Source organism: Protopterus annectens, chromosome 6.part0 (assembly GCF_019279795.1).
Source record: "Protopterus annectens isolate FY-2018-M chromosome 6.part0, PAN1.0, whole genome shotgun sequence".
In the NCBI taxonomy this organism is placed as follows: Eukaryota; Metazoa; Chordata; order Ceratodontiformes; family Protopteridae; genus Protopterus; species Protopterus annectens.
In genome coordinates, this window is record NC_056737.1 from 1,031,193,660 (window position 1) to 1,031,205,032 (window position 11,373).

The 11,373-nt window shown below is 40.9% G+C and overlaps 1 protein-coding gene across 2 annotated transcripts in view; it reads right to left on the reverse strand.

The window, feature by feature from the left end:
- The window catches only part of VRK1 (VRK serine/threonine kinase 1), an 867,990-nt gene extending 856,864 nt beyond the window's left edge, over positions 1-11,126 (reverse strand). The window contains exon 1 of one of the 2 annotated variants that reach the window (XM_044074643.1): positions 10,975-11,126. The gene's annotated coding sequence lies outside the window, so the exon portion shown is untranslated. The other variant, XM_044074644.1, reaches the window with a different exon arrangement.
- Positions 11,127-11,373: the final 247 nt, after the last annotated feature.

Consider the following 11,373-nt stretch of genomic DNA (forward strand, 5'->3'; position numbering starts at 1 on the left):
TAGATTCTTGACATAGCTAAAGAATGACTTGTGGTTATCTTTTGAGTCCTTGGCAATTTTTCTTTCGAAGCTAGCCTTGGATGATTTTATGAGGGATTGTATTTTCCTGCTGATGCTGATCAGGGATGTCTTCCCTTCTTGGGATTTTACTCTTTTCTGTACTAGTTTCCTCATTCTATTCTATAGCTTGTTTATGGCAGGGGTCAATCAGACTGGTTTCTTTTTCTTGGAGGAGTGAGTCTTGGTTTTGCTTGGGATAACACGATCCATGCATTCATGTAGGTGCCTGTAGAACGCATTTGTAAAGGATTTTGCAGCTTGGACAGCATTATCCTTTAGCATGGGGGCTTTGAAACTTTCCACCTCGGTCTTAAGTAACGTGAAGTTTGCTTTTGAAAAGTTTTTCAGTGGTTTCTTTGACCGGGAATGGGGGCGGAATGTGGATATCCAGAGTGATTATTTTATGGTCAAATCTAACCAGCGAGGGGTTGACCTCCAGTGTGGAACACCAGTCGCCCATGTTGGTGATGACCAGGTCCAATATGTTGTCACTTCTGGTGGGGGAGCTGACCAGTTGATCCATGGCATTAGAGTTTATAAATTCTAGAAATGTTGGGCAAGGGAGTTGGTACTTGAGTAGTTCTCCCAGTTAATGTTTGGGTAACTGAAAATCGCCCAATACCAGGATATTTGGTAGGACCTTTATGTTTCCCAGTTTTTCCAGAAATGCGGAATGAAGGTCCTGGGACATGGTGGGTGATCTGTAGCAACCGACAATTTGGATTGCAGTTTTGCCCGTTGTTAGTTGCACATGGAGGATCTCTGAGGAATCGTGCTGTGTCACTAACCTGGAGGTGTGGGTATCCTTGAGGAATATAGATACGCCCCCACCTTTTGTATTTTGGTCCAGGTTTTGTGGCCAAAATATATGGTACGAGTTGTAGCCTGGTAGTGCTGGGGCGCTCTCTGGAGCCTTAAACCAGGTTTCTATTACTGCACATATATTGATTTTCTCCATAATGAGGGGTGCCTCGAGTGCGTGCACTTTTGAGGTTTAGACTTCTGGCATGGAGTAGCATTACCCTTTTGTTACTTGTGCTATTTACGGCGGTGGGTTTGTCTTTTGAGCCTTGCCTAAAAAAGGCACTATGGGGTTGGCAAGAGCCTTGGCCAGTATTCGAAAGCCTAAGGGTGACAGGTGCAAGCAGTCTCTAGTGAAGCAGCGTGGCTTGTTGAGCATGTCATCCCAGGCTGACAGACACTGGATCCCCTTTGAATGACACCAGAAGCTTAGCCAATTGTTGAAATTTATATTTTTTTCTTTATACCTTGGTATCATTCTTGGTGAGAGCAGAATGCTGGTCAGGGTCATACCGGCCTGGGCTATGTGATCAGAGAGCTCCTCCATGTCTCTCTTCATGTAGTCCAGGGAGGTATGGCTCAGGTCATTCACAACATGGACAATGACAGAGTCGTATTTGTACTTGTTCTGGAGTGACCCGAGTGCTTGGGTTATGTGGCGGATCCTGGCATCAGACAGGCAGCTAATAGTAACCTTCTCCTTGCTGTTCCAGCCTAGTGAGTGGGACGTCAGTCTGCCTGACTATAGAGTCACTTATTACTAGTGTGTTGGGTATGTTATTTTGCCTTAAGGGCTGTGATTGCACGGCACACTGTTTTGTGAAGTATGTTTTTGTGTTGGGGGGGGTGGAGGTTGTTTGGATGTCTGCTTTGGAGGTCTCTGTTGCTTTTGCAGATTTTTATTTAGAGCCACCGAGTATGTTTTTCTGTATTCATGTGTGTTTTTTGCCAGTGCTGGTTTCATAGGTCTATGTGAGACTGGTGGTGTGATGCAAGTGATTCCCTTCTCTTGACTGCCTGATCCAGTCTTGGGTTGAGAGAGCTTAGCCTCCAGTTTGGCTGTATAATTGCATTTCTCGCATGTATTAGTGTTTGGTGGTAGGAGGAGAGAGTTGTCTGTGTACATGTGGCAGTTGTAACATTGCCTCAAAATGCCCAGATTCACCAGTTGGACCGGAGTACACCTGAAACTGCCCTTTGGACATGCCTGGATAGGTACAGTGAACTGTTTTACCGATTGGCTGGTGAGGTCAAATAGAGAACCTTGTCCTTCTCTACAGTATGGGGGGGGGGGGGTCCAGTGCTAAGGTTTATTAGTGCTTGCTATGAGTTTTGAGCAAGTGCCGGGCTGAGAAGTGATAGGTTTGAGTGTTTAAGTTGAAAGTTTGCCTAGTTCTAAGGGAAAAATTGAAGAGCAGACTTTCTGGAGCCGGGAATACTTACACCCCATTCTAACCGGCACTACCCGGCGCGCAAAACCACACTAACACAGGTTTTATGGCAGGGAAATGAAAGAGATACAAATTAGCCCAAAATGGCCAAAAAACTACTAATTTCTGGGCTGAAACCACTTCTCCAGGGACAGATGGGCTGCTCAAAGCTCCCCTCTTTCACAGGTGAATACATTTAGCCTACAAGGATTACTCAATTCTAGTAAGATACCAGAGGTGACTTTCTACATTTTAATGGGGATATGGAAAACTCTTGTGAAATTTGCTATTTAGAAATAAATACTAGGAAACACCCCAAAACAACATTTTAGTGATAAATCTTCCTTCCACAGGCATAGCAGGGGAACAAGCCATCAGTTTTAATCTGAAGGAGGCCTGGGACCAAGAAAAAGAAATATGAACAAACAAATGAATGAATGAATGATCAAGCAGAGGTACAAAACAAATAGTGAATTAAGCACAATGTGTTTTCTACAAAAAGAATTTGCTAAACGATCAAAGTTCAGACTGAAGCTCATTTTCCTTGCCATATTTAAGTGCAGCGATAAAGACATATAAAGGCTTGAAACCATGGTGCATTAAGTGATGGGGAAGGGTGCCCAACAACCTGGGATAATTCTATTGCTGAGTGGTCTTAATATCTGCTGGACTAGTCTTACTATTACAGAAGATGGACTTCATCGTTTTCATTTTATCACACACACCATTTGCTTATTACTTATTATAAAACAGCAGATTGAGATACTAACTAAAAGCACCATGGCTACAAGACTACAGTATGAGACTACAACAGAATGGCATTAAATATACTGATCCCAAGGATAGTGCCAATATCCTGGCAGATCGATTTAGTGCCAACTTCACTCCCCTCTCACCCCCTAAAGGGCCCGTCTCAATACCAAGATTGCCAAATTCCGATAATCACAGCCACACCGGTAGAAACAGCACTCTCCAAAGCTAAGAATACAGCATCCATGGGACCAGATGACATCCCAGGCTGTGTACTACACAAACTGCAAAATAACTGGCACCCCACCTAAGTGTTATGTTTAATCATAGCCTCACCTCAGGCTTCATGCCCACTGAGTGGCGCACAACTACAGTTATCCCGCTCCACAAGGGAGGATCCGCCTTGGATCCCGGGAACTACCGTCCCATCAGTCTGACAAGGCTGATCTGCAAGGGCATGGAACGTATTATCATGGAACTTACAAACAAAGACATTAGCAACATTCAGACACTGGACCCCACCTAGTTTGGGTTTGTGAAGGGCCGATCTTGTCTCCTGAATCTGACTGACTTCTTCAAATCGGTCTCCAGAGCTGTGGACGAGGGTAAGGCGGTCCACACAGCTTATCTGGACCTCACCAAGGCCTTCGACACCATCCTCCACTCTGGAATCATAGATAAAATTACTAAGCTGGGCATAAATCCCTACGTCACTCGATGGGTTGCCACCTGGCTTACTGACAGAACCCAGACTGTAAAAGTAGCCGACTCCAAATCCAGCTCCAGACAAGTGGAGCACCTCAGGGTTCAGTCCTGGGACCACTCTTGTTTGGCATCTACTTCTCGGACGTACAGGCCAACACTAAGGGACTCTGGCTAACAAAGTTTGCTGATAACTGCAAACTGGGAGCCATTATTGAATCCCCAAATTATGTGGATATTCTACAAAAGGGCCTTACAGAAACAGATGCCTGTTGCCAGAGCCATGGGCTCAAGCTTAATGCCAAGAAATGTATAATTATCCCCTTTGGAAAAAAACATGTATCCATGAACTACCACATAGGTGGCAGGACACTAAACATCAAAAGTGTGATGAGAGACTTGGGGACACAAGTGGACAGTGGTCTCACTTTCGATAACCACATCGCCACAACAGTCAGGAAATCCTTCTACGTGGCACACCTCATCACTAAGGACTTTTCATCCAGAAAAAAGGATGTCATTTTCCCACTGTACTCATCCCTCATTAGACCCATTAGAGTATAATGCCCCATTAGGTATGTACCTCACCAAGACATCTGCAACAGCTGGAAAGGCCACAGAAATACCTCACTAAACATCACAGGCCTAAAGCAGATGCCATATGCTGACCGTCTTAAAAAAAAAAAAAAAAAAAAAACTCCAGCAATACTCTGTGGCATATCGTCTACTCAAAGGCGATCTCTGCTCAACATACAAAGCCATGTCAGACCCTGAGCTGTTGGACATGCTCCACTTAAAGAAATCCCAATCCCTCAGAGCCACACGCTCCAGGGATCTAAACCTCATCATCACAATGAACAAAACATGCTGGAGGGATAGGTTCCTGACCCAGAGACTCCCCATACATGTCAAGCAGAGCGAATCATTGGCCCTCTTCAAAAGGAACCTTGATGATTGGATGGGAGATAGGAAATTCACCCCGGGGATCATGTCTGTCACCCTGCTAGACAGGGGCCCAGAGAAGTAAATATTGTGGGAAAAAAATTCCAGGGAATTGTTATGGCTAGGCTTGCATAGGCCTTAGGGCCGATAGCCTAGTACCAACCTATGAACCTATTAGTGTTCAGGGGAAAGTCAAGCAGTGCATGAGGAGGGTGTATGCCTTTAGTGTTTTTTTCTGTGTTGTGAGGTTAATTACAATTTTAATTCTTGAATATTAAAGAAATTCTGACACATGCAACACTAATAAAATGGGCATATCACACCACTAGAAAACTGAATGCATATAAAAGAAATGGAAACTTTGGCTGAATCAGCAAAAGTAGAACAAATGTGGTGGTAGTGCTGGTAAATCAGAGCCCAACACAGTACAATTCCATTGACAAAAAAATAATTTGGCCAGCTATTAGCAAAACAACTTGGGTAACAGAAAATAGAGCTGTTGCCAAGCTAATGGAGCCTATGACTACACAAACTATAGAGGCACTGGAGATGCTTCGGAACATCTACGAAAATATGTACAGAGCAAATGAATGGGGAAACCAAGAAAAGCCACAAGTGGAAACATTTATGGAAAACTCAGATATGCCATCATTAGATAAATGAGGTTGAATAATTAATATACAAATAATGGAGGAACAGAGAATTATGGTTATGTACAACCAGACACTACTCCTATGGAAGTTAATAGGTAAAAAAAGTGATAAATAGCTGAAAAATGTTGCTTAACAATATTTTACCAGCATCCCGGACGTAATCTGTGGTGGCTATACTATTCAAAGAGGGCAAAGACCCTTTAATTCCAACTTCATATAGTCAAGTTTCAATTCTGAACCATTATTATACTATACTATCTAGAAGAATAGCTAAGATATTTCCGAATCTTATAGCTATAGATCAAGGTTTTTTTTTGGATAGGAGGCAGTTTGACAACATTAACTGAATGCTGATCCGAAAGGAAGCAGGCTGCAAGACCTTGTTATTGCTGGCGGGTCTTGATGCAGAGAAGACATTCAATAAAGCTAGCTAGGGTTTTAGGAGGGCAAGGGCAGCATTTGTGTTTCCCAAGAGAATAATGGGGTTAATTAGGAAAATATAAAAAAGGGTCATAGGCAAAAATTAAGGTGGAAGGGTTCCTTTCCAGCAGGAACAGGGGAAGAATGTCCTCTCTTTCTCCTTATTTGCCTACTTGGAGTCATCGAAAAAAAAAAAAGGTAGTCAAAATTCAGGGGTATAACGGGTATTATACTAAAAAAAAAAAAAATGGTGTTACTTGTAGATTATATTTTGTATTTGATAATCGGGAAAATGATGTTCCAGTGTTGAACATTTTGAGACAGTTTCAAGTTTTTCAGGATATAAAATAAATGAGGATTAAACAAAGACTACGGCAATAAACTGTGCAGATACTGTAATACCCATAATATGAGGACATAAAAGGAAGTAATTAGGTGTTTGGATTAAAAAGAACTCTTATGTCAGCAAAGCTATATGGGAAGAACCTAAAAAAGATCATGTGAGAAGTTGGAAGCTCCTGATGATGGATACAAGCAGTGAGCGTTTTTACTCCCTTTACTACAATATACGGGTCAAGCATATTTATTTATTTTTTTTTAAACAACCACGGGAGAAGCTGTGGACCATAAATAAAGAATTGAAGGAATTTACTTATGTGGGAAAATGGCAAGAGTCAAGCGGAATAAGTTTCTCCCCACAGAACAAGGTGGTTTAGTATTACCAGATTTGAAGGGGATACATTACAGCAAACACAGTTCAGGCTCATATACACAGCACAAGCAAAAAATGAAATCAAAATGGAAAAAAATGTTGAAATGGGAAGGGGGTCAAGAAATAAAGATAGTAGGATTTTGAAGGCAAATACTTAACAATAACACAGATTATATGAACAAAGCAGTAGAAAATATTTTGAGAACTAAGCCAACAAATGGAGAAAGCTGTTACCAATAGGGACAACTGTAAATAGGAGCAGAGAAGATAGGCAACAGGGAGCTGGAATTTATTGGTGAAAATCAGAAAAGTACACAATATGTGAAGTTAAAGATGTGTACAAAAATAATTTTGCTAAATGCTACAGGAATAATGTAAAATTTGGAAGCGAACAAGTACGGTTTAGGTACAATTTAGTCTGATGGAAAGATTAGTAAAGGAAATGAAACTACCTGATGTGGGCAATATTGAGTTTCTGTATTCTCAGAGAAGCTCTCCATCATGTTTACTATACAGCATGTAGCAGATGTGTGAAAAAAAAAAAAACGGGTAACTTGGGTGGCAAAGTGGAATGTGTTTGTGTGTGTGTGTGTATACACACACACACACTTGAACCTTGTCTTCCACTGGGACAGAAGAAACTCACTGGGAATTGAAAGTGTGGTAAACCCAGGGTGATTCTGATGCAATGTGTCTATACCTGGGAAAGCACTAGTAACAATGAGTTGTACCCAACAAGGAAGAAGATTAATGACACTAACAAATAGTGCATGGGAATCACAATTACTCAATGTAACCCTTCATCAGAGGCTGCAGTTTATGGAATGTCTCAAGGAGTGTACAAGACATATTATGAATCTTAATATTAATCCTCCCAGATATGTTGCATGACCCCCCCCACCACCACCTCTCCCAACAAGAAGGGGTGTGGACATTTTCAGATGCTGTGGAAACAATGACTAAGTTACGGGAGTTGCCAATTCATGGGTGTTTACTGGGCTAAAGACCACAAGGGCCTTTTTAAGCCTAGCCACTCAAATATGAAGGGGCTCTATAGGGTGACAATGGAATTTAAGTGTGACTCACTGATGTAAAACATTAGCCAACAGTGGCTTTTTTTTTTTACTTTGTTTCCCTTATCAAGAAGTGTAATATCCAGAATTAAAACAATATAGCATTTTACTATAAAATAAAAACTGAACTTGAAGTGTGATTTGCATGTTGTACAAGCAGTCAATGTCATTCTTTCTACATTTTTTGAAAGTATGTTTAGCAGATTACCATTACATACTATGAAATCTCTCTCTCACTGCTATTGACTAAAGCCCAGACATTTTCATATTTATCTGCATTAGTACACACCAACATTGAACTCTTTATTTTGAAGTATGCGGAGTCAGGCATCATATGGGAGCTGGACACCATTACTAAACTGGGAGTGGTTAAAATTTACTGGAACTCTGGAGTGAAACAGGTAAACTGGTACAGTCTTCAGACTCAAATAATTCAAACAAGGAAAATTGAATGCTTAAGGATGGAAATTTTTAGGTTTAAAAAGAAATCTGTGATAGTCGAGTCTACGGATGACAAATATTACAAGTATTTACTGAGGGAGCTACACTAGTACCAGTATTACAAAATAATATTACTTTGAAGGTGTGCGGATGTATTTTACAACACCGCCACTTTAACTACAGAAATAAGGAATATAGAGCTCAACTAAATAGAAATAAAGATATTTAGAGAAAAGCTATGACAAAATGTATACATTCAGAACTTGGTGTCCTTAAGGAAGCAATGAGTATGCTGTATGAAAGAAAGCAAAACAGAATAAAAGTTAATTGATGACATCTGATAGTGGGAGGCAGAAGCCAATTGTGCATATGTGCCTTAAATATCAAGTTTAGAATGAAAAGAGAAAAAAAATGTTCTACGTGGTACTGACATCTTCCTAACTGTTACTATAAGCCAAGAGACAAAAACCCTACTGGTCTGTCAGGATTCTCATAGATGGACTAGATGAAATAGCTGACGAACACAGGGATATGATATGCTAGCAAAGTACATACAATGGAACGGTGCAGCTTGCTTGTTATGCAAGATGGCAATTTCGAATATAAAGTTAACACGGAGATCACTTGATAGGCTCAATAATAGTCATTCCCTGCACTCTAACCACAAATCAAAACTACTAAACCCAGTTGTTCAGGATTCAAGAACTTGTGTGGACAATGGCCTAAACTTTGAGCAACACGCCCATTGCTGTAATAAAGTCCTTCTATATTGCACAGCTTATAAACAAAGGGATGGTGTCCAAACCTGGGGATGTCCTTGTTCTCCTTTACTCAATCCTCATTAGGCCAATTATTAAATATAATACCCCCTCTGGAATGTAACTGTCCAAACAACTGGATTTCCTACAGAGAGGACTACTAAAGGATACAAGTCATAAACAGTATGTCTTACAGACTTCTAAGAGGTGACCGGTGTCTAGCATACAAGGCATCCTCTGACCCAAGTGATGGATTCACTGCACTTCAATACGTCAAATGGCATCAGAAATATTCAGTCTAGATACAAGAACCTCTTCTGCAACTTCAACAGAATGGTTTAGAAGGACAGGTACATCTTTCAGAGAAAACCGCTGCTCAGGAACAGACTCCCCATCCACACAGAAAAGTTCAGCCCTGTCCACATTCAAATGCAACTTGGATCTATGGATGGGAAAAACTTTTCCCCAGAACATCCCCTGTACTACCAATGGCCAAAAGGCAGCTGCTAAATAGTGCCAAAGTCATGGCACTAAGTTAAACGAAAAAAAAAAAATGCATCATCATACAATTTGGCAAAAACAAGGCCCCTACTGTTTACCACATCAACAGCAACCCCCTAAACACACAACCGGTGGTGAGAGACCTAGGTACACAGGTTGACAACAATCTCGCATTCGACCACCATGTAGCAGCAGTGGTCTGAAAAGCCTTTTACTTGGCTCATCTCATAAGTAAAGGGATTGCATCTAAGAAAAAAAAAAAAAAAAAAAAAGGTTACAACCTCTCTGTACTCCTCTTTCATTATGGCAATAATAGAGTATAAAGCCCCATTTGATATGTACCTCTCCCAACACCTGCACCAAGTGGAAAGGCCACAGAAATACCTCACAAAGAGAATCCATGGCCTCCAACACTTGTCCTATGCAGACTGGCTCAAATCACCATCACTCTACTCAGTATCGTACAGATTGCTCATCTGTGTCTTGCCTACAAGGCAATTTCAGACCCTGCTGTACTAGAGATACTCTATATCCATAAGTCTAACTCCTTGCGCATCTAATATGAGACATCAACAAAACCTGGAGTGACAGGTTTGTCTCCCAAAGGCTGCCCAGTTTCTGGACTAGATTACCCATACACAAGCTGAGTACCCCGCTGACCCTCTTAGAGCACAACCTTGACGAGTGGATGAGAAACCACAAATGTGGTCCAGGGGACCCGTGTCCCTCAATGACTGGGGCAACAGGTGCTGACGACTGAGGGTTGGGGGGGGGGGGATAAACTCTTGACTAGTCTTGTAAGGGTCCCAGGGCCATTACCCTAGTATGTGATCCTATGCACCTGTCCCTTAAATTGTCTATGGTATGATGCTTGTTAACCTTATTAATGATAGTATAATTATTGACCACTACATGGTCAAGGTAACTAACTCTCTAACCAAATGACTATACATCAATTTGAGCACAAAAAGGAAAACTGACTAAGCTTAAAATGGCCTACAAAGGAAGCTATCCTGGCACTTGCCTGTGAACATATAAAAATCAGCATTACTAAACAGCTTTTATTAAAATATTCGCTGAAATATCCATACACTACAGAAATGCCGCAAGGCAACTTCTTGTCCAATTAATTTGTACTAGGCTCTGAGCTTTTAACATGCCACATTCAACGGTACAACAGCCTGGAAGTAGGAGATCGTTCGTCAGCACTCGTGTTGTTAAGACAGACTGACTGCATTTGCACCAGTACAGATGGAATAATATCCAGATCACGATTTACTGATTACATAGCACATGAAAACAGAGAGATCCCGTACATGACAGTTTTTTTAAATAAGAACCAAGCTACAGAAGCAAATGAACGCCCATAAATTAACATATGCAATGTAGTACTTATTTGATATAACCTAAGACACTGCCATTTTTTAATCTAACGAAAGATAATACGATATGCACTATGCAAAATTATGTATGACAAACTTCACTGATGCCTTCTTTACTATCGAACATGATCGAAATCCAACTTAAAAAACAAATAATTTAAACTACTGACCTTATAAAACGTTTATACAACCTATAACACGTGACGAGACACACACCAGGCTAACGGGTAAAGCTACTATCATCAGCGGAAGCAAATTTGGCGCCCTACTTAATCCTCAAAATAGCGGCATGTTGCATATGACAAACAGGTAGCGGAACTCGGAAGCAGACTTTCGTGGGGTTTCTTACCTTCTTTAGGACCAGAAGGAAAATACCACTCCTCTGAAACAAAACTGTAAAATACAACTAAAATCCTTTAGAGTGCTTAAAATTTCATCAAGACCCCCCAAACGTGGTACGTTGGTTTTACAGAATATCAACAGATACACGGAAGAACATAGTCAATAACGACACATTTGATTGGTCAGGACTACTGTAAAGCAGCGTTTATCGCAGTGGATGTTTTGTTGCTCGCGTTGTATTTCTATAGTGCATATGTTTTGTTATTTGCGTGTGTATTAGTAGTATGGTTTGATTTTGCAAATATGGGTGGTAAATATATTACCAGTGGCTTACTTGGCAGATTATTCTGCCTGTTTGTGCTACATTATGCATGTTGTTATTTTGTGTAAGCGTAGTAGCGAGTTG